Below are 20,459 nucleotides of genomic sequence, written 5' to 3'. Positions count from 1 at the left end.
GAGGTCCGTTTCCTCCGTTGTGCAGTACGCCAGGCCTCGTTTCCATCGCCTGTTCCGTCCAAGCCCTCCCGATGAACACGACCACGCATTCCGTTCAGACCCAGCCGGTTGGCTCCCATGCGTTCCGTTGCCTCCCGATGAACACGACGAATTCCGTTGCCTCCCCATGAACACGACGCATTCCGTTGCCTCCCCATGAACACAACAACGACGCTGTTTCTCCGTTCCGACCCAGCCATGTCAACGAGCCCTCGCCGTAGGTTTGCGCGAGTAGGCGTTCGAGACCCCGCCCGTATGTACACATACGTGGCCGTATTTTCTTTCTTGCACCCTGGCCGCTGTACTTATGTGTACATGCTACGTGCGCGCCTCTACTACGACACGTGCGTGCCTCTACATCCACCAGTATATATGTACGTACACGTTCGCGACCAGAATGACAACGCTACGTACGCTTCGACCAGGTGGGTCCCGACTGTCAGGCACTTCCTTGCGTGCGAAGATGTAGCTGGTGGGTCCCAGCAGTCAGGGGGGCGAATCGTTTTGTTTTTTTTGCCCGGACGCACTTCCTTGCGTGCGAAGGTGTAGCTGGTGGGTCCCAGCAGTCAGGGGGGAAACGTTTTTCCATGAAATACGGTGGCCCGTCCGGTGGGTCCCCGCTATCAGGTGGAGGAATAATTATTTTGCGCGTAATAAGGAGGCACTTCCTTCCTGCGGCCGTGGACCCAGCTGTCAGCGTCTCCACGCACAGTACTCTTCCGATGGAAGTCGGTCGTTGACCACATTGACCACGCCGCGCCGATAGCACCACGGTGGTGGACGACGGCGAGGCCTAGGAAGGGGACGACATGGAGGCAGGGAAGACTCGGCAGTTGTTTCCCACGCGAAGGGGAGTACGACTGTACGAGGGTTTACTGGTTCGTCTGCCGTCGCCGGAGAATAACAGCAGGTGTGGGTGAGTAGAGGGATGGCTAGGCCAGCGATGGGAGTACGGTGGGGCGGTGAGGCCTGCGCGGCAGCACAGTCGGCCGCGGGGAGGAGGGAGCAGGCAGTCCCGCCGGCGCTTGTTTGAGCGGCTGGAGCAGGAAGAGCAGAGATTGAAGAAGCACGACGGCCGTTGGATGGACATCCAACAGTCAGTGCTTGTGCGTCAACCTTTTTTTAGGAAAGCCTCAAATCTGTGGAAAACAGCATACAGCCCATCTGCCATTATTTCTAATAATTTACAGCCCATTTGCTAATTCTTAAGGTTTTTTTGGAGCCCATATTCTTTTAGTTAGCATTACAGCCCATATTGTGGCCACAGTTAAAAAATTATACGAAATTTTGCATATTTCGGTGCGGTCCGAACTGTTTTTAATCCCAAAATTTCGACCCACATTCAAACTGATTTAAAAAATAAAGGTATATCAATATAAAATCCAACAAATTCTCCACGCATAAAAATTAATGTAATTTAAAATCTTGAAATGAAAAAAAAGATATTTGAAACTAATTGCCGGTTTGATGTGTTTTAAAAATGTACAGCCCATTTCTCATTACTGATGGGCCATTTTCTCGGCCAGCCGAATGAAAGCTATCCTCGTCTTGAAAGATTTGCAGCCCAACAGGCCTGACAAAGCGACTTACTTGGCAAATCACAAAAAACCTGGGCTGTGGCCGTGGACCCAGCTGTCAGCCTCTCCACGTACAGTACTCTTTCGATGGAAGTCGTTCCTTGACCACGTTGACCACGCCGCGCAGAGAGCACCACGGCGGTGGACGACGGCGAGGCCTAGGAAGGGGACGACACGGAGCCGGGGAAGACGCGGCAGTAGAAACCCGCGCGGAGAGGAGTACGAGGGTTCACTGGTTCGGCTGCGGTGTGAGGCTGCCGTCGCCGCAGGGCCTGGCCAGCGGTGGGAATAGTAGGGGCGGTGAGGCCTCTGCGGCAGCATAGCCGGCCATGGGAGGCAGGAGCATGCGGCACGACCGGCGCTGCTTTGGGCGGCTGGAGCAAGAAGACCAGAGGCTGAAGAAGCACTACGGTCGTTGGATGGACATCGTACGGTCACTGGAGCTAGAATCGTTCATATTGACTAAGTTGACAAAGCCCTTCGTCCCCGTCAACTTAGTAGGCCCACAAGTCAGCCTCCCACCAAGGTGGGTCCCAGCTAGCCGGGGGAGTATTCATTTTTTTGTGCGTAATAAGGAGGCACTTCCGGTGGGTCCGAGCTGACAGCGGGGGGAACGTTTTTTTCGCGAAATACAGTGGCCTGTCTGGTGGGTCCCAGCAGTCATGGGGAAATGATTTTTTTCACAAAATACTGGTGGCCCGTCCGGTGGGTCCCCGCTGTCAGGTGGAGGAATAATTATTTTGCGCGTAATAAGGAGGCACTTCCTTGCGGCCGCTGTGGACCCAGCTGTCAGCCTCTCCACGTACAGTACTCTTCCGATGGAAGTCGGTCGTTGACCATGTTGACCACGCCACGCCGAGAGCACCAGGGCGGTGGACGACGGCGAGGCCTAGGAAGGGGACGACGCGGAGCCGGGGAAGACGCAGCAGTGGAAGCCCGCGCGGAGAGGAGTACGAGGGTTCACTGGTTCGGCTGCGGTGTGAGGCTGCCGTCGCCGCAGAATAACAGGGGTTGTGGGTGAGTGGAGGGATGGCCTGGCCAGCGGTGGGAATAGTATGGGGGCGGTGAGGCCTCCGCGGCAGCACAGTCGGCCACGGGAGGCAGGAGTAGGCGGCACGACCGGCGCTGCTTTGGGCGGTTGGACCAAGAAGACCAGAGGTTGAAGAAGCACTATGGCCGTTGGATGGACATCGTACGGTCACTGAAGCTAGAATCGTTTATATTGACTAAGTTGACAAAGCCCTTGGTACGCTCCAACTTAGTAGGCCCATAGGTCAGCCTCCGAAACGGTGCGCCCCAGATGTCAGGGGGAGGAATCATTTTTTGGGCGGCCGAAGCTAAGAATATCCGAGATTGAAGAAGAAGCACGACATCCGTTGGATAGACATCCAACGGCCACTGCTGCTAGAACCGTGTGTTGACTATAATAAGTTGACAAAGCCTTGCATACGCGTCAACTTATTTTTTTAGGGGACGCGTCACTTAGTAGGCCCACAAGTGTGTGGCAGAGAACTTATAGCCCATTTGCGTTTTGTAAGAATGTACATCCCATTTTTGAATTCTAATGGAATTTACAACAGCCCATTTACAGTTTGTTAAAAGTACAGCCCATTTTCTAGCAAGGACAACGATTAATAATTTCAACCAACCATTGAAGACAGAATTCAATAAAATTTCCCACATTTTGATGGGATTCGAAATATTTTTATCCCGAAATTTCTAGTCAGATTAAATATAAATTTGTATTACGTAAAAATCCAACGAAACATTGCGCGTGCAACAATGAAAATTTAAGATTTTCAAAATCCATAAATAATATTTTATAAACTAATTTCGTGTTTGGTGCATTTTTTATAGTGACTGCCCAGTTTTTATAATTACATCCCATTTATTATTTTTTAAAGCCCATTTTCCTGTTAAGCCTAATGCATCCCTCCTAAGAAAGATTTGCAGCCCAGCGGGGTGGAGAATAACAAGTTGACCTTGCCTGGGTATTCCTCAAAAAGACGTATAGCTGGGCTAGCCATTTTCATCTTGAAAAAATTAGTATCTGGGTTGGATATCTGGCCTGGGCTAGACGGGCCACAGCCCGCCCAGTTAATACCCTGCTCTCCTCTGAACAACAACGAAATCATCGCCAAGAAAAACTCTGCAGTGCTCACGCCTCAAAAACACAAATACTGCTCGAGCTGCTTGGTCCCAGCTATCGGCCGCACCTTGTGTAGTTCTCTCGTTTGACAATGGTGTGGGATCGTGATGTCAGGAAACCAGGAGAAAGCAAAAAAATATAGTTGTACATAATAAGGAGGCACTTGCGTACTACGGCTATGGCCCTAGTGGGTCCCTAGTGTCATCTAGTCAAAATAAAGTCATCTCCTGAATCCTCATGTTCGTTGACGATGTTAACAATGCTCGGCGCCACGGCGAGCGCAACAACTCGAAGGACAACGGAGAGGGCCTCACGGGCCCTACGAATGGTCTGATACAGCGCCTGCTGCTCATTCAGGAAGCCAGGATCATCGGACACCTATGAGCACCTTCGAGAAACTGAGACGACATGAAACGGTAAGGCCGCGCTTGGGAGCTCTGGTTTATTTCAAACCTGTATTAACATACAAGTGTAATTTACTTGTCATTGGAAACAATGCGTAAAATACAGGCGTAATGAAACCGAGGGCCCGAGGTCTGTAAGTAAAACCGGCGGGTTACGCGTGTATTTGAGAGACCAGTGTATATTTTACGAGCACTGTTATATGGACGACATTACCAGACGATACATGCACGACGTGCGTATCATGCCATCCATGGGCAAGGCTGAAACAGCAGCTAACGGCTGGATTAGCAATCGTCCGAGTGTCGTTCAGCGTTTTTATCGTGTGTGAAGTACTTCCGATATTTTACTAGTCGAAATCGACCAACCAAGCACCTTCGCCTGAGACCATCTGCTTTAATTTACAAGCGTCAGTTTTACAAGCGGTTTTGGTTGGAAAACGATGATCCAATCACGACCTAATATCATGAGTTGGTCGGAAGATCATATGGTTTCACGTCTAACCTACCCGACTTGTCGTATAGGCTATGAATGAAACATCAGACGATGAACTTCTTAAGCACGGAAACAACAGAAGAGGATGATCTTCTTAACAAGCAAATCACTGGCATTAGATCGACATGCAAAACAATATGAAGCATTATTCTCAGAAGGCACGGTGAACAGCTCGTGATGCCGCATGCCACAACATTCCAAGCTCAACTTTGCAATCAAACACAAGGCCTGGCATTACATAGACAATATTCAGAACAAACTCTTAACACAAGAATATCTCAGCAGAGTAACTATTTACTTCTAAACTGAACACATGAATAGGAAAAAACACTCGACGCTGCTCACAGCAAGGGCGTCCCACTCAAAAATATCAAATGCATGTCTTCTGGCTAACATCAATGAGCAAATTTTGACAAGGTTTTCCAATTCCAATATATTAAACTAACGTCTTCTTGCTAACATCAATGATTAAACTTTGACAAGCTTTTCCCATTCAAAATATGTAATGCCTATGATCGTGGAGTCCTGTCGTAGCTTCTGTACTTGTTTGGGCACTTTTTGCCCAGGGCACTCCACGTGTTATTAAATTGCCAATGGTCTCTGCAGACTAGTCATGTCACCGGTGTCTAATAATACTCTGTAAAGCTTCTCGGTCATTCCTTCTGTAATGTAGCGCAAACAGTGACTGCTTCTTTCGGCAAAGTGGAACGACCAACTGGACCCAGTAATGCAGCAGTTTGCCTTGGACACATTGGCTCTTTTTGTGCAGTTCAACTAAAATCGAAGTCGGAATAAAACCGAGCTTTAATTTTGATATCCCTGTAAGCAACAATAGGTATAAGGGAAACAATTACTGAGAAATAACGGTTGATGACTTGTACTCCCAGAAGAAAAGCATCTACTGATCTACTTTATCTTAATGGGAAACAAAGCAGGAGAGTAGCAATTCTCCATCAGTGTGATTCATTCATATTGACTGAGACATTATCTTAACAATGCCTTGTTTCAACATGTATAAAGAACGACAAAGCAGAAAAGTACCATTCCTAAAACAATGCAACTGATTCATTTTAACAGAGACATTATCTTAACAATACCTTGGTTAAACATGTAGAAAGAACTACAAAGCAGGATAGTACCATTCCTAACAAGTGTTGCAGTTTTGAACTAAGATTCAGTAGTTAATTAATTCTGAGAGTGGCATTGCTTAATTTTACCAGCGGCATTAGATTAACGAAAAGCATAAACAGTTCAGGGGAGAGTGGGCGCAACAACAATATGTGCTTCCATCTACTTATAAAGGGGGTGATGCAGAGTTTGTTGTAACAAAGCAACAAGCATCATGTCTGGGTTGGTCCCATTTTTGTTCACTACTTAATGGGAAAAGACAGCAATACAATAGCTTCAATTCAACATTTATTTAAAATAGTACCAATACAAGTAGCACAACATCTCAAAGCACACTGCACAATCATGTGGATGAAGGCCTGTACTGACCTTTCATGAGACCGACAAAGGTAAAATACGAATCTCGATCTCCTTTTGTGCAGTTCCACCAAAATTAAGCAAAGTCACCGGTGTGACATTCAAGTTGAACTGCACAAAACACTCTTAAAACATAAGTGTTTCGAGTAGCGAAGCAAAATGTCGCAATAGCAACAAGTTGAATCAATAGCCCTGTTTTAAAAGAGGCAAAAAAGGAAACAATTACTTGTCGATAAAGGAGGATGAAACAAACGGTGACAGAAAGAAGCATCTAACTTATCTTGGATGGAAAACAAAGTAGGACAGTAGCATTTCTAAAACGGTTGCATTGATTCATATTAACAGAGACATTCTCTTGAAACAACATTCGTTAAAAAATGTAATTTACTTTTAACAGTGGCATTGCTTCAATTTTCCGGCGGCATTCTTAGATTAACAACAGCAAAATAGCTGTATGGGACATGCCAGCACCATGTGCGTCCACACGTATAAATGGGTGATGCAGAGTATGTAGCCAAGCAGCATATATGCGCTGGTCCCATATTTGTTCTCTTTGAACCTTCTTCCTATGTGAGGGCAGCAAATCTAGTCCTGCACAAACTATCCGACCCCCCAGTTTCTTTCCCTTTTCAACAAAGAGATCGGTTCCTTACAGATGTGTGTACTGGGTTACCCCCTTTTTCCCTTTTCGACCTACAAAGCGGCTGGATAGCCAGTCTATACTACTTTCCGCCCCTCCTTTCCTCATTGAACCACGTCCTAGATTCTTGCTCCAGCCCACCGCACCATTCTTTCCTCTTTGAACCAAGACCTAGATTTGAGGACAGATCAAAAAAGATCCACATGCAGCTAGAGCAACGACGGTTTCAAAGAAACTTATACCTTAGGGTCGTCGGGATGTGGCAAGGCGTGCGGCGGGAGGCCGGATCTGCCCACACTACGTATGGCAGCGAGGAAGAAGGGGTCGGTGGCCCTCCCGCATAGGCGCTGGGTGAAAGAGAACAGCGCAGCCGGCAGTGGATTGCCTCCCTCGCCGAAGGCGATAGAGTGAACACTGCACCTCCTCCCCTTCCCGGTGCGACGGGATACGGACGCCTCCTTCACCAGCTGTGAGGGGGGAGAGAGAGAGAGACAAGAGGCCAACGCAATCTTGTTTAGATCTGGTGAAGAGAGGGTGAGAGACTGTGAATATAGCAAACCCTAGCAAATGAACGCTGAGCCTCCTGCGTGTAACATATATGTAGTGCGGCGAGCGTGTGGAGAGTGCAAACCCTAGCGAACAAGCGCTGAGTCTCCCACTTATATATATACTACTGTAGTACGGACTGAGCTCCGGTGCCTTCACTACACCTGCTTTTGGCTGTATGACAGGTGAGCCAGCCACATTTTGGGCCCACCTGTCATAAATCCAAAGGCAGGTGCACTAAGTCAATGAAGCTGCGTCCATATAGTACTCTCGTGTATACGACTAATATATAGTGGAGTGGTTTTCTTATTCTCTCCATAACAATCGTTTTAAATTGTGTAAGTACGAAACGAAACTCTTTATTTAATGTACAGTGAAAAAACTAGTACTACTTCCGATGAACTAACGATCCACGCCCACGCGTCCTGGTCGCACTTCCTGTCCTTCACGTGTGGTACACTACCCTCCCTTAAGTGAACAACCACACATGCGCCAAATTATCGGAAACATGTGAGAGTGTGTACAAATAAAGAATTTTAATTTCAATTATCAGAAAGGTTTGAGAGTATTACAAAGTTTGACTTCAGTCAAATCTAATATGCGGAGTAAATAAAAATGGAGGGCTACTACGTCCATCCGGGTTTTTAGTCCACACCATTTTTTAAATCAAAGTTAATAGCTGGACAAATAAAATTACAGGGGAGCTGGAGACAAAGTTGTGAGAAGGCTTAGAAATCAATACAAAACTTATGCTCTTAGTACCAACGTCGATCCTTCTTCGAGGAAACATTTGGTTCATAGCCAATTGTGTGATAAAATTGCACCAACGTGAAAGACGACTGTGTCTCCAACGCAACCAAGGTGAACTGACGAAGGATATCATCTTTGTGCGTAACAAGCAAAGAGCACTGATGGAAGACAGGTTGTTTTTCATTGAAAATCGATCAGCTTCACCAGCCGACGCAACCATGAGGCGCAACCATGAGCATCGATAGGTCATCGTGGTGATGCATCATCCATTTGGCATCAAGTTTGGGTGAGGCACCTATGAAGTTCAACAAATCCTCACTGTGGTCTGTTTCTTCTCAGTAATCAAGCTCGAGGAAGGAAGAACCACGTGGCAGAGGACAGTGAGGTGGAACAACAATGGCCATCCAATTTTGTGCAGTTCCACTAAAATTGAGGAAGACATGCCCAGGTATGGAGACACGCATCGCTGTTTCCAAAAATATAAAAAAGGGTTAGCAAGGACATCTCAATTGTCAATAATAATTAATGAAAAGTACACCAACAAACAGAAGCATCATAATTATCTTGATGGGAACTAAACCAGGATACCCGAGAAAAAAAAGCATTTCTTCATTTAACCAGTGATAGTACTACCACCATATGGACAATGACCGCACAACCACCATGTACTTTTTGTCGAAACAACATGTATACCTCCACCGAGGCATAAATCAGGACAACTTTTCGAGTGGCATTTCCTCTATAATAGTACTAGTAGGTGATGTTGGACCAGCCGAAGAACCCTAGCTACTATGCATGGGGAGCTGGGGAGTAGTCGCATAGAAGAAAACCCGCACGCAGCGACCTGGGGAGCTGGACCAGTACAAGAAGTTATACCTCAGGTGGGTGAGATGTCGTTTAGGCGGGCGGGCGGGATCTGCCCACACGATGGCAGCGAACAAGGGCGCGGAGGATCTTCGTCCGCGCCAGCGCCGGCTCCGAGAGGACGGTGCGCATCAGCTTCCTCCGTCGCCGACGGCGACAACGTCAACGCTGCACCTCCTCACCTCCCGCAGCGGATGGGATTCGGCCGGATCTGTGACCACCGGTGAGGAGAGAGATAGAGTGGACACTGTCATCTTGTTTTGATATGGAGAGGGTGAGAGAGCGAGACGCGAGAAACTCTATCAAACAAGAGGCTGTAATGGAGTAAAAAAATCTCTCCATAGCAGTGGTTTTAAATAGAATACGCGCGTTCCCGGAAAAAAGAAATGAAATCTGGCGGACAATTTTTCTAACGTACCAAGAAAGAAAACTCGATCAAAAACACACCCCCGCTTCCAGGTCGCGAGAGTCGTCGCGCACACACACATAGACATAGATATGCATATCCGTGTTTACGTAAAATTCCATTTCCATCTCCATCTCCAATCATATTTGTCCAACTGGCACATTATTTACGTTGTTAATTATATACGCAGCAATATTAACGTACAACATCTCTTGTTTGCGCACGTCCGGACCACTGCCACGGCCGGTCCTGACGAACCCGAACCCTCTTCATCACCCGCGCGTGCTTCCCGCCCGAAACGGTCAGTGCCGCATTCATGCCCGGCCAGAGCGGACGTGACCTCTCACTGGCGCCGGCATTGAAGCGGCGCGCCGGCCGAGAGAGCGTCGTCCGCGCCGCTTCCGGGTGCACGCGGCTGCTCCGCGTTCAAAGGTCGCAATAGGCAGCTACAACATGCTTGTAAAAAGTTCTTGGGAGTCCGTGCTATAGCTAGCTATCCTCCCCCAACTCGTCAATCTCTTCCAGTAGTGCTAGTACTCCATGGCGCGATCCATCGACAAGCAGGCGGGAAAGTTATCGTATACTCGGTTTGTGGTGAGTGGCATGCCGAGCGACCGTGTGGGGTCGAGTCGTGGAGGAGGGTGAGACACGAACACGACAGACGTGATTTAAACGTTGGTTTTGCTCGATGGCGCGATCCAACGAAACGAAAAGTTGGTTTCTCTCCGTTTCCATTTTTTCTCCGGAAAAACGGAAACTTCCCACTCCATTTTCATTCCTATTCCAAGGTTGCCCCGTTACAACATTCCATCAAATACAAAGGAAAACTAACACGCATGCTGATGCATCTCAATGATTCACAGATCATAGCCAATATTTACTTCACAACTAAAGAAAAAAGTTGTGAGAGCGTGTACGAAAGAAAAACTACTGATGGGGTCACTACGACTTAAACCCTAAACCCTAAACATGATTTAATTTCCTGGCCAGGTAGAACCTGTCGAAGGAAAGACGGCTGGCACCCTCGGATCATACGATGCTTTTGTGCAGTTCCACTAAAATCGACCTGAGCATCCCTGATGGCAAAGATATTGAAGAAGTGTGATTAGAATAATAGTACTGGCACTAGTTCATGAGACATAAACTCATCACAAGTAGAAGCCGGTAGAAGTAGAGAAAGATCGACATGGAGATGGAGCTACGGTAGTGGAGCAAGCTGGCTCCAAAAGGAAGATGGACTACCTGGGACGTCGGGCTGTAGCTAGAAGGGTGGTTGGGACACGGCATTGGCCCATACCGTGGTGACCCCCGATTGGGACGCACCGACTGTGGGTTTTCTCCCTCGCCGATGTCGACCGCGTCTACGCAGAACATTGTTCCCTTCCCCCAGCTGCGGGATCAGGCCCGTCGTTCTATGCTTGTGAAGAGAGCAACCTAAGCAAGCAGGCTTGTAGCTTAGGCTCCTGCTAGTGTATATATAGTGGTTTTCTTTTTCTCTCCATATCAACCATTTTATATTGCGTACGTGTCATTCAAGAGTGAAATGATGGTTGCTTCTTCCGACTAACTTACTGTGTGATTTGACTGCTCCTTAGTGGCCCCTACACGTACTCCCCCTACGTGTATGCAATAGTCACACGTACACATGGACGCAAAAACGCGCGCGACGCCCTAATGCATGCATGTCCGAGCACACGACGGAACACACACGGTCACACTCAAGTGCTCAACCTACACGTGCATGCACACACATACTCAGTCAGGGTGAGCTAGTGATCGTATAAACACCGGAAAATATATATATTGAGCGCAATGAGCATAGTATGAAGTCCACTGACCGTATTTTTACAAATATACAGTGACAGACAGTGTATTTATCTCGTTTAAAATTAAGACAATATTAACCAGAGAGGAGGCAGTATGGACTAGCATTACTTTGTTGTGTCCCGTCAACTTGCCGAACAAGGAGAAGGTTGCAGGACGGGAGAAGCTTGCGCGCGGTGGCTCGCAGGACAAGGAGAAACTTTTGACTAATGCAAGCTCTCCCTCGCAGAGGCAGTGGACGTGCAACAGTTAATTCGGTGTCAGATTGCCAGAAGCATACACTATACTACTAGTGCTATTATTGTTCGACTTCCCGAATAGGCGAACAGCCAAGCGCAAAGTAAACAGGTCAGCAAACCTTGCGGCGCATCTTCGTGCGAACCGTGTGGCGCATCTTCGTGCGAACCGTGCTTGCGGCACTTTGAATGTGGCCGAGAGCTGGCTTGATGAAACACCTCGCTTCCTACTTCTTTTTTTGCGGGGTACCTCGCTTCCTAGTGACCAGTGTCTTGGCTGATCGTCCTAAGAATGCTTATATATGAATAAAGCTCTCTCATTTACCCGCAAAAAAGATTAAGCCATATTAACTGGAAAGGAGGGAGTATGGACTAGCACTACTTTTTTGTGTGTCCCGTCAACTCGCATAACGAGGAGAAGCTTGCAGGACAAGGTGAAGCTCGCTTACGCCTTTTGACTAATGCAACCTACCCTCGGTGGACATGCATCAGTCCATTCGGTGTCAGATTGTCAGAGGCATACACTGTAGTGCCCAACATGCGGTCAGTCGACTGAATCGACTTTTGGGTCAGTCGATTTTCAGGGGTTGGGGGGGCTCGCCGGAGTTAAGGAAGAACCACCTGCAGCGGGGACGGGGGCTCGCTGGAGAGGTACCCCACTATCTATCTTAGGGTTCAGGGTGGGGGCGGGGGCCTAGAGGGCTGGCCGGGGGGCGGTGGCGAGTTGTTTCGGGGCGGCGAGGCGGTGCTGGGGCCGGTGGTGGCTGGCGGCTCAGGGGGTGCAGGTTGAAGATGAACTGCAGGCCCTCCCTAAACTACATGTCAAGTGCCTCTCTGCTACCATTGTGTTTAGTTTCGACAGTAGCATTCAGATTCCACAGTAAATTTCAGTTTCGACAGTTAAGTTCAGAGTCAACAGTTTTTACCTCATCTGTTGTAGTCAGGTGGTTTTTGGTGATGTTAATTTTACATCCATTTTACATCATCTATTGGAGATGCTATTAGTCCCACTTGAGATTGACGATGTTTGTCTTGTGCTGCTTCAGCCTTGACGTCTTACGGCTCACCGGAGCTGCTCCAATGGCAGAACGATCCATCACAACAGAGCAGTGCCCTGGACGCCGTCTACAGATTCCTCAGATCTCCCTCCACACCTCCGACAGCCACCTCTGCCTCAACTGCTTCAGCGACCAACCCAATGATGCTGAGGTCGACACGGCTACGACAAAGAGGTTGTACACATGTTGCATCACTTATTACTATACATTCACGTCGATCCATTAGGGCTATTTTGGTTCAACGGAAAAACGTCGATCCACTGGTTGTTACCATCACTCTAAATTTCTGCATGCTCTCCTTACATAATCTCACCATATTTTTTTGTATGCATGTCAGATATTGTACACAGTCATGTTGAACATGTAGAGAAAAAGAGAAGAGTTTTGCGCGGCAATACAATGTCATGCAGACATCGCTCCATGGTGGGTTCAATGGCAAACCCTCCCCACCCCTCTCCAGATTGTAATCCAGAGGAAGATATCTGTTCTGAGACGGATTCAGACGCCGCTGACCACTCCTATTTACCCCCCAAGGTGTTTGCTCTACCTTGGCATGATGATGTTAGTCATATCATGCATATGTTGCCTTGCAGTGCCTACTTTTGACATCATATATGTCATCTGCTTAGTTTAGACATGTTCTGTAATGCCACCTGTTTAGTTTCTATATCATATATGGGAATTATGCAGTCTCATGTCTTTTAGCCAGCCATAATATATGTGAAATGTGCAATGCCATCCTGTTTAACCAGGCATCATATATTTGAATGATATCTTGCCCATCCTTTTCTTCATTACATTTCCATTTGTCGACAATGTTTGTACATTAAACTACTCTTCCTGTGAATCAGCCATTTGGGTGGGAGATGGAAAAATCTGGAGTGAAAACAAGGCCTTCAGAGCAGACAGTGCTACCTGTCGAAGCAGATCTCTTGTTGGGTCCCGATAGCTCCTCAGAGATGGATTCAGAGACAGATGACCAGTCCTATTCCCCCACTGAGGTGTATGCTCTAACTTGGCACGGTTATACTGCTCATATCATGCATACGGTGTCTTGCATTGCATAGTTTAGACATCATATACACAATATTCAACACCATGTTCTTAGTTCAAACATCATATCAAATGCCCTCTGTTTAGCATATAAATCACATATGTGAATTAAATGATGCGATCCTGGTTACTTAGATAACATGTAGGTGAATTATTTCATGCGATCCTGTTTAGTTATTCATCATATCTTTGAATTATGTTATGTATGCTATCCAGTTTAGATAGACATCATATATGTGAAATTATGTCATGCTATCCATTTTAGTTAAACAATATACATGTAAACTATTTCATGCCCTCTTTTTTCCACACTATCTATTGCATCTGTCTCTCATACAATGTCTGTACATTCAACTATTTTTCCTGTTTATCAGCCATTTGAATTGGAGCGGGTGATGCCAGTATCTAGCGGACTAAAAACAGGGTCTTCAAATAAAACAGTGCTACCTCTTGGTGGAGATAGCACCCCAGTTGTACATGCACAAGAACCAGCCTTACCACACATAACCCAAACTCTCGCAGATTGTACCCCTACTGCGATGGACAGAGAACCAGCTTCACCCAATCTAACCCCAACCCCAGCCGATAGTAACCCAGTTCCTGTTGACATAGCACCATCTCCACCACAGAGCTCCCAAACAAGAGCAGTTAGTAAGGCAGCTCCAGTGCCCAAAGGGCCAGGACTATCACGACGAACCCCTACTCCACCATTTAGTATGCCTATTCCTGTGGAGGAAGCACAACCAGCTAGTCGTAGTTTAGCATCTATCGCATTTGATGTTGTTAAATTGTATGTGCGTATCTTCCCATCTTGGAAATATTATACTGAAGATGAAGGAAAATGCCAGTTGCAAGTGTTTGTCCAGGAGTTATGTGTAAGTAATGTTATTCATGGCAATTACTTTGCTTCGTCCCATACATCCTACCTCCATGATGGTTATAATACATCAAATTTTCCCATTTTTCTCTATAGAAAAGGACCGATTTGGAAACTCAGGATGAGGTAACCTGTGCTAATACCTCTGTTATCTTCAAGAATGCTTGGTGGCAGTATCGGAATTACCTGAAGAAAACGTACTTCACCGGCAAAGAAACTCATCAAATTCCCTTACATTCTCCTGAGACACATTTACTGGACGATGACTGGGAACGCCTTGTTCTGTACTGGTCCCGAACCAAGAATGTGGTAAGGTCTATGAGCTCATTTTCTATTTTTTAGTATTATATTCTTGCATCTTAGTGTACTCTGTTCATGTAGAACAAGTGCCTAAACCTGAAGAACAACTGTTCTAATTTAAGATTCCATTGCTATCATAGTTCAAAAAATCGCTAGGCGTTAATTGTGCGTTTTGCCACCGCCTTGCGCTTTACTGACCAAAGCGCATGCTTATGCGCAATGCGTTTTGCCAACGCCTAGAGCCTAGGCGCGCTTAAGCGCTCGCTTAGGCGCGCCTTTTTTAACTATGATTGCTTTGCTCTTGTATCACTGTATTTACTCATACAAACTTATTTTTAAATTGAAGGATCCAATCGAAACTCCAATGGCACAGCAGGTATGTTCACGCATGTTTCTTTAACAGGTTTGCTCTTGTCAATAGCTCTGTTGATTTCAATTTCAATTGTGTATACAGTTGACTTTCATATCATGCACATTACTAGCATCACAACAGAGCCAATAGTGTTGTTGTACATGTAGACCCGTGGTACCCATCTGAAATCTTGTTGTGCCGTGTAGTTTCCCACGCTTTGTATTCTTTCACTCCTGCTTTGTCTTGAACTGATATGATTTGAACCGTGTCTCTATTTTGATTTGGCAAGACAATGCAGTGACCATAGGACATAGATATATGTTTGTTTGATGCTTTAGTATGTACTAGTACTAGGCAATAGAAGACTTGGTAGTTTAATCCTGTCCACCTTACTAATGAACTGGTTCACCGAAATGAGTTTCATATACTAGTACATGCTAAACTTGTTATGTGTCTACTTATTTCTTCTTTTAGAATGCGGACAGAATATTGGGGAAGAGTGCCTTATTAAGCAATGGTAAAGGAAGTAATGCAGATAAGGTTCAGGATAGTGATACATCCTTGTTGGTCTCCAACAAAGCTGATAAAACAGCTAAGGAAGACTATCTTGAAGACAGCGAGACAACCCCAAAGTCCTGTCTTGGTTTAGTGTTTGAGTTACTGGCCACTACCGCTTGCGCAAGCTATTCAAACTCACTGTCTGAATCAGTTCGGTTTCTTGAGTCTCAACTACAAGCTGAAAGACATCGATCAGCTGTGCTGCGACAAGAAGCGGAAGGACTGCGGTAGTCCCTGGAGCATTCAGATGCATACTTTCTGGTGCAACAGCAAGCGTTGGAGGATTTTAGCGCCAAAGAGGACAAAGCTAATCAGCTTGCTAAGCTTATTGCCAGCATGGTGGATACCCAGGATAACGTTTCTTGAGCTCTTTTGAAGTTGTTTCAGTTATCCTCTTGTTTTGCTGTCGCGTTTATTTGCACTGGTGGCCAATTTTGACGGCAAGTGTATGTAATGTGCTGCTTTGTTCCCTATATTTGCACTGGTGGCGAACTTTGATGCCCAGTGGATGTAATATGTGTAATATCGGTAATAGGCTAGCGTTAATTGCTTGCTTATTTATTTCCTTATTGTCTTGTTTAGTTGTTTTCTTGTAGTCACTGCAGTTCTTTTTCTGTTTTTTTCTAGTGGCCACAATAGCCTATTTTCGGTAACTAGGCCAAAATAATCGTGGCAACACACGGACTGTTGTAACCATGGGCCTCATGCAGGCCGTATGATCCATGGGCCTTCGTCCGGCCGTAGGATCCATCGGCCTTCTATACGGGCCTTAGGGTCCATGAGCCTTCTACGAGCCGTAGTGTCCATGGGCCTTCTACGGGCCGTACGATCCATGGGCCTTCTACGGGCCGTACTATCCATGGGCCTCATACGGGCCGTAGGATCCATGGCCTTCTACGGGGCGTATCATCATTTCGCCAATCATGGGCCGTACTATTCGTGGACCATAACGGGCCGTTAATAGGCCCAGCCCAACAGGTTTTTTTGACATGAAAACGGCCCAACGTATTAACGGGCCGACTGTAACGACGGGCTGAATTTGGCCCACAAGCAGAAAATGACAGTAACGGGCCGTATGTAACCGAATGCTGCAAATGAGCCCAAGAATCAATGGGCCCTGAGAAGGCCGAAAGATAACTTGGGCTGGAAACGGCCCAATGGAATAACGGGCCGTTAATGGGTATAAAGTGATACACTGTTCATTACGGGCCAGTTTCACCACGGGCCGTTAATGGACCAAGAGTTACAAAGGTCCTCATATGGGCCGAAAGAAGTCATGGGCCACACATGGGCCGAAAGATAAAACGGGCTGAATCATATTGGACGACCCAGATGACGCTACTGGGCCTAATTCGGATAGGGCGTAACGGGCCCTGGGTTAGCGGGCTGTAAATGGGCTATGTGCGAACAGGCCGTTAACAGGCTTTCCGTGGGCCGGCCCGCCATCTTTTGACCAAGTCAAACGGGTCAGCCTTTTCACAGGAATGGGCCTCTGTTGGTCCATGCCACGTGTCGCCGTATCATAGGCGCCTTCGGTCCAATGAGCGGATGACATCTGTCCCAATGGTGAGCCGACACGTGTTTCCTCCAGCCAATGATGATTTTACACGTGGAAAATCCCCATTGGTCAGGGCTGTTAACGGGTTATCGGATCCAAAACCCGACTCGATAGCTTAACGGCGTTCCGTTACGGTGGATGCCATGTGTCGATCACCCTTGACGAAAGCACTTCTGTGACGCGCGATTTATCGTCATGGAAGTGGACACTTCCGTGATGATAATTTTGGTAATGTCATGGAACACTTGTACGACAGCACAGGTATGACTATCTTGATTCTGTCATAAATTTGTCATGGATGTACATGCATGACAAAAAACGCGACCTACTGTGACAAACACGTATCATCACGGAAGTGTATTTTTTTGTAGTGTATGTCCCAGTAGCTATGTGTTTGATCTCTCTCTCTCTCTCTCTCTCGTGTTCTTGAGATGGTATGATCTTGATGTACCGCGAGCTTTGCTATTATAGTTGAATCTTATGATGTTTCTCCCCCTCTACTCTCTTGTAATGGATTGAGTTTTCCCTTTGAAGTTAACTTATCGGATTGAGTCTTTAAGGATTTGAGAACACTTGATGTATGTCTTGCCGTGCTTATCTGTGGTGACAATGGGATATCACATGATCCACTTGATGTATGTTTTGGTGATCAACTTGCGGGTTCCGCCCATGTACCTATGCATAGGGGTTGGCACACGTTTTCGTCTTGACTCTCCGGTAGAAACTTTGGGGCACTCTTTGAAGTTCTTTGTGTTGGTTGAATAGATGAATCTGAGATTGTGTGATGCATATCGTATAATCATACCCACGGATACTTGAGGTGACATTGGAGTATCTAGGTGACATTAGGGTTTTGGTTGATTTGTGTCTTAAGGTGTTATTCTAGTACGAACTCTATGATAGATCGAACGGAAAGAATAGCTTCATGTTATTTTACTACGGACTCTTGAATAGATCGATCAGAAAGGATAACTTTGAGGTGGTTTTGTAACCTACCATAATCTCTTCGTTTGTTCTCCGCTATTAGTGACTTTGGAGTGACTCTTTGTTGCATGTTGAGGGATAGTTATATGATCCAATTATGTTATTATTATTAGGAGAACTTGCACTAGTGAAAGTATGAACCCTAGGCCTTGTTTCAACGCATTGCCATACCGTTTGTGCTCACTTTTATCATTAGTTACCTTGCTGTTTTTATATTTTCAGATTACCTATACTCATATCTATCATCCATATTGCACTTGTATCACCATCTCTTCACCGAACTAGTGCACCTATACAATTTGCCATTGTATTGGGTGTGTTGGGGACACAAGAGACTCTTTGTTATTTGGTTGCAGGGTTGCTTGAGAGAGACCATCTTCAACCTACGCCTCCCAAGGATTGATAAACCTTAGGTCATCCACTTGAGGGAAATTTGCTATTGTCCTACAAACCTCTGCACTTGGAGGCCCAACAACGTCTACAAGAAGAAGGTTATGTAGTAGACATCAAGCGTCACAACCAGAAGCTTTGCAGGCGAAGACTACCTTTGGTCAGGATAAGATGTACTACTTGTCCCCCTTCAAATTTGGCCACTGTGGGATCCCTTCCCGCCTTCGTTCGGAGGAAGAGGACCAAGGCCACTATAAATATAGCTTAGCCACCACCATAGGAGGGGATCAAAGATCTGGGATCCAACCCAAACCCTCACAAGCTCACATCCACACAAGAACAGACCTCCTAAGGTTGTTCTTCCCCCTGTACTAGTTCATCCTCAGCCCCTCGCGAGGCTAATCCACCACAAAGCAGGAGTAGGGTTTTACACCGCAAGGTGGCCCGAACCTAGGTAAACTTTCGTGTCTCTTTCCTTTCCCGTTCATCGAGCTAGGCTGTGAGAGCGACGAGTTGGTTGGCTGGAGGGGTTGAGTTCTTCGCACACGCCCCAGAGTTCGAACCTTTCTTGGGTCTGTGGAGCCCTTTATCCGACAGGAGGGTGATGATCTTAATGATAAAACAACAAAAGTGGGTTTGAAGAGGTCAAAACTTAAGATATCGATGCACCCACTACTTTGGATTACAAGGACTTTAATTATGATAATTGTTCTTTGATTGAATGTATTTCCTTGTTGCAATCCATGAGAAATTCACCTAATGCTTATGAACAAAATAAATCTTTTACTAAACACATCATAGAAGCCATTATGAAACTAATGAAGAAAAGCTAGAATCGAAAGTGTCTATACCAAGGAAATTACAAGATGAATGGGAACCTACTATTAAAGTTAAGATTAAAGTTTATGAATGTAATGCCTTGTGTGATCTAGGAGCTAGCATCTCTACTATACCAAATTCTTTATGTGACGTTCTAGGTCTCACCGATATGGATGAGTGTTCCCTCACCTTGCATTTAGTGGATTCAATAATTAAGAAACCATTGGGTAGAATCAATGATGTTCTCATAATTGCTAATAGAAATTATGTACCCATGGATTTCATTGTGCTTGATATTAAATGCAATATGTCTTGTCCTATAATACTTGGTAGGCCATTTTTATGAACCATAGGTGCAATTATTGATATGAAAGAAGGAAATATAAGTTTCCAGTTTCCACTAAAGAAAGGGATGGAACACTTGCCAAGGAAGAGAATTAAACCACAATATTAATCTTTTATGAGAGCCACCTATGGAATTACTTTAAAGGATGACAACACTTGAAACTATGCATTATGTCTAGCTAGGGGCATAAAACAATAGCGCTTGTTGGGAGGCAACCCAATATTTATCTTTATTTTAATATATTTTTTCTGTTATTGTGTGCAAACATGATTATTGCTATTGTAATGATTGTGTTTCTATCTTTTAATTAGTGTTTGTGCCAAGTAAAGCCTTGGGATAATTTTGATCATAGTTGAATTGATTCTGTGTAAAAACAAAAAGTTTTGTGTCCATGATACGTCTCCAATGTATCTATAATTTTTGATTGTTCCATGCTGTTACATTATCAATCTTGGATGTTTTATAATCATTTTACAGTCATTTTATATCATTTTTTGGTACTAACCTATTGACATAGTGCCAAGTGCCAGTTGCTATTTTCTGCATGTTTTTCACATCGCAGGAAATCAATATCAGACGGAGTCCAAACGCAACAAAACTCCACGGAGATTTTTTGGGACCAGAAGGAACATAATGGGCCCTGGCTGCGCCTGGGGTGCTCCGAGGAAAGCACAACCCACCAGGGCGCGCCGGGAGGCCCATGCGCGCCCTGGTGGGTTGTGCCCACCTCGGGTGCCCCTCGGACCGCCTC

The sequence above is a fragment of the Aegilops tauschii genome, chromosome 4 (assembly GCF_002575655.3).
Source record: "Aegilops tauschii subsp. strangulata cultivar AL8/78 chromosome 4, Aet v6.0, whole genome shotgun sequence".
NCBI lineage: Eukaryota > Viridiplantae > Streptophyta > Magnoliopsida > Poales > Poaceae > Aegilops > Aegilops tauschii.
This window is presented reverse-complemented; position numbering follows the sequence as displayed.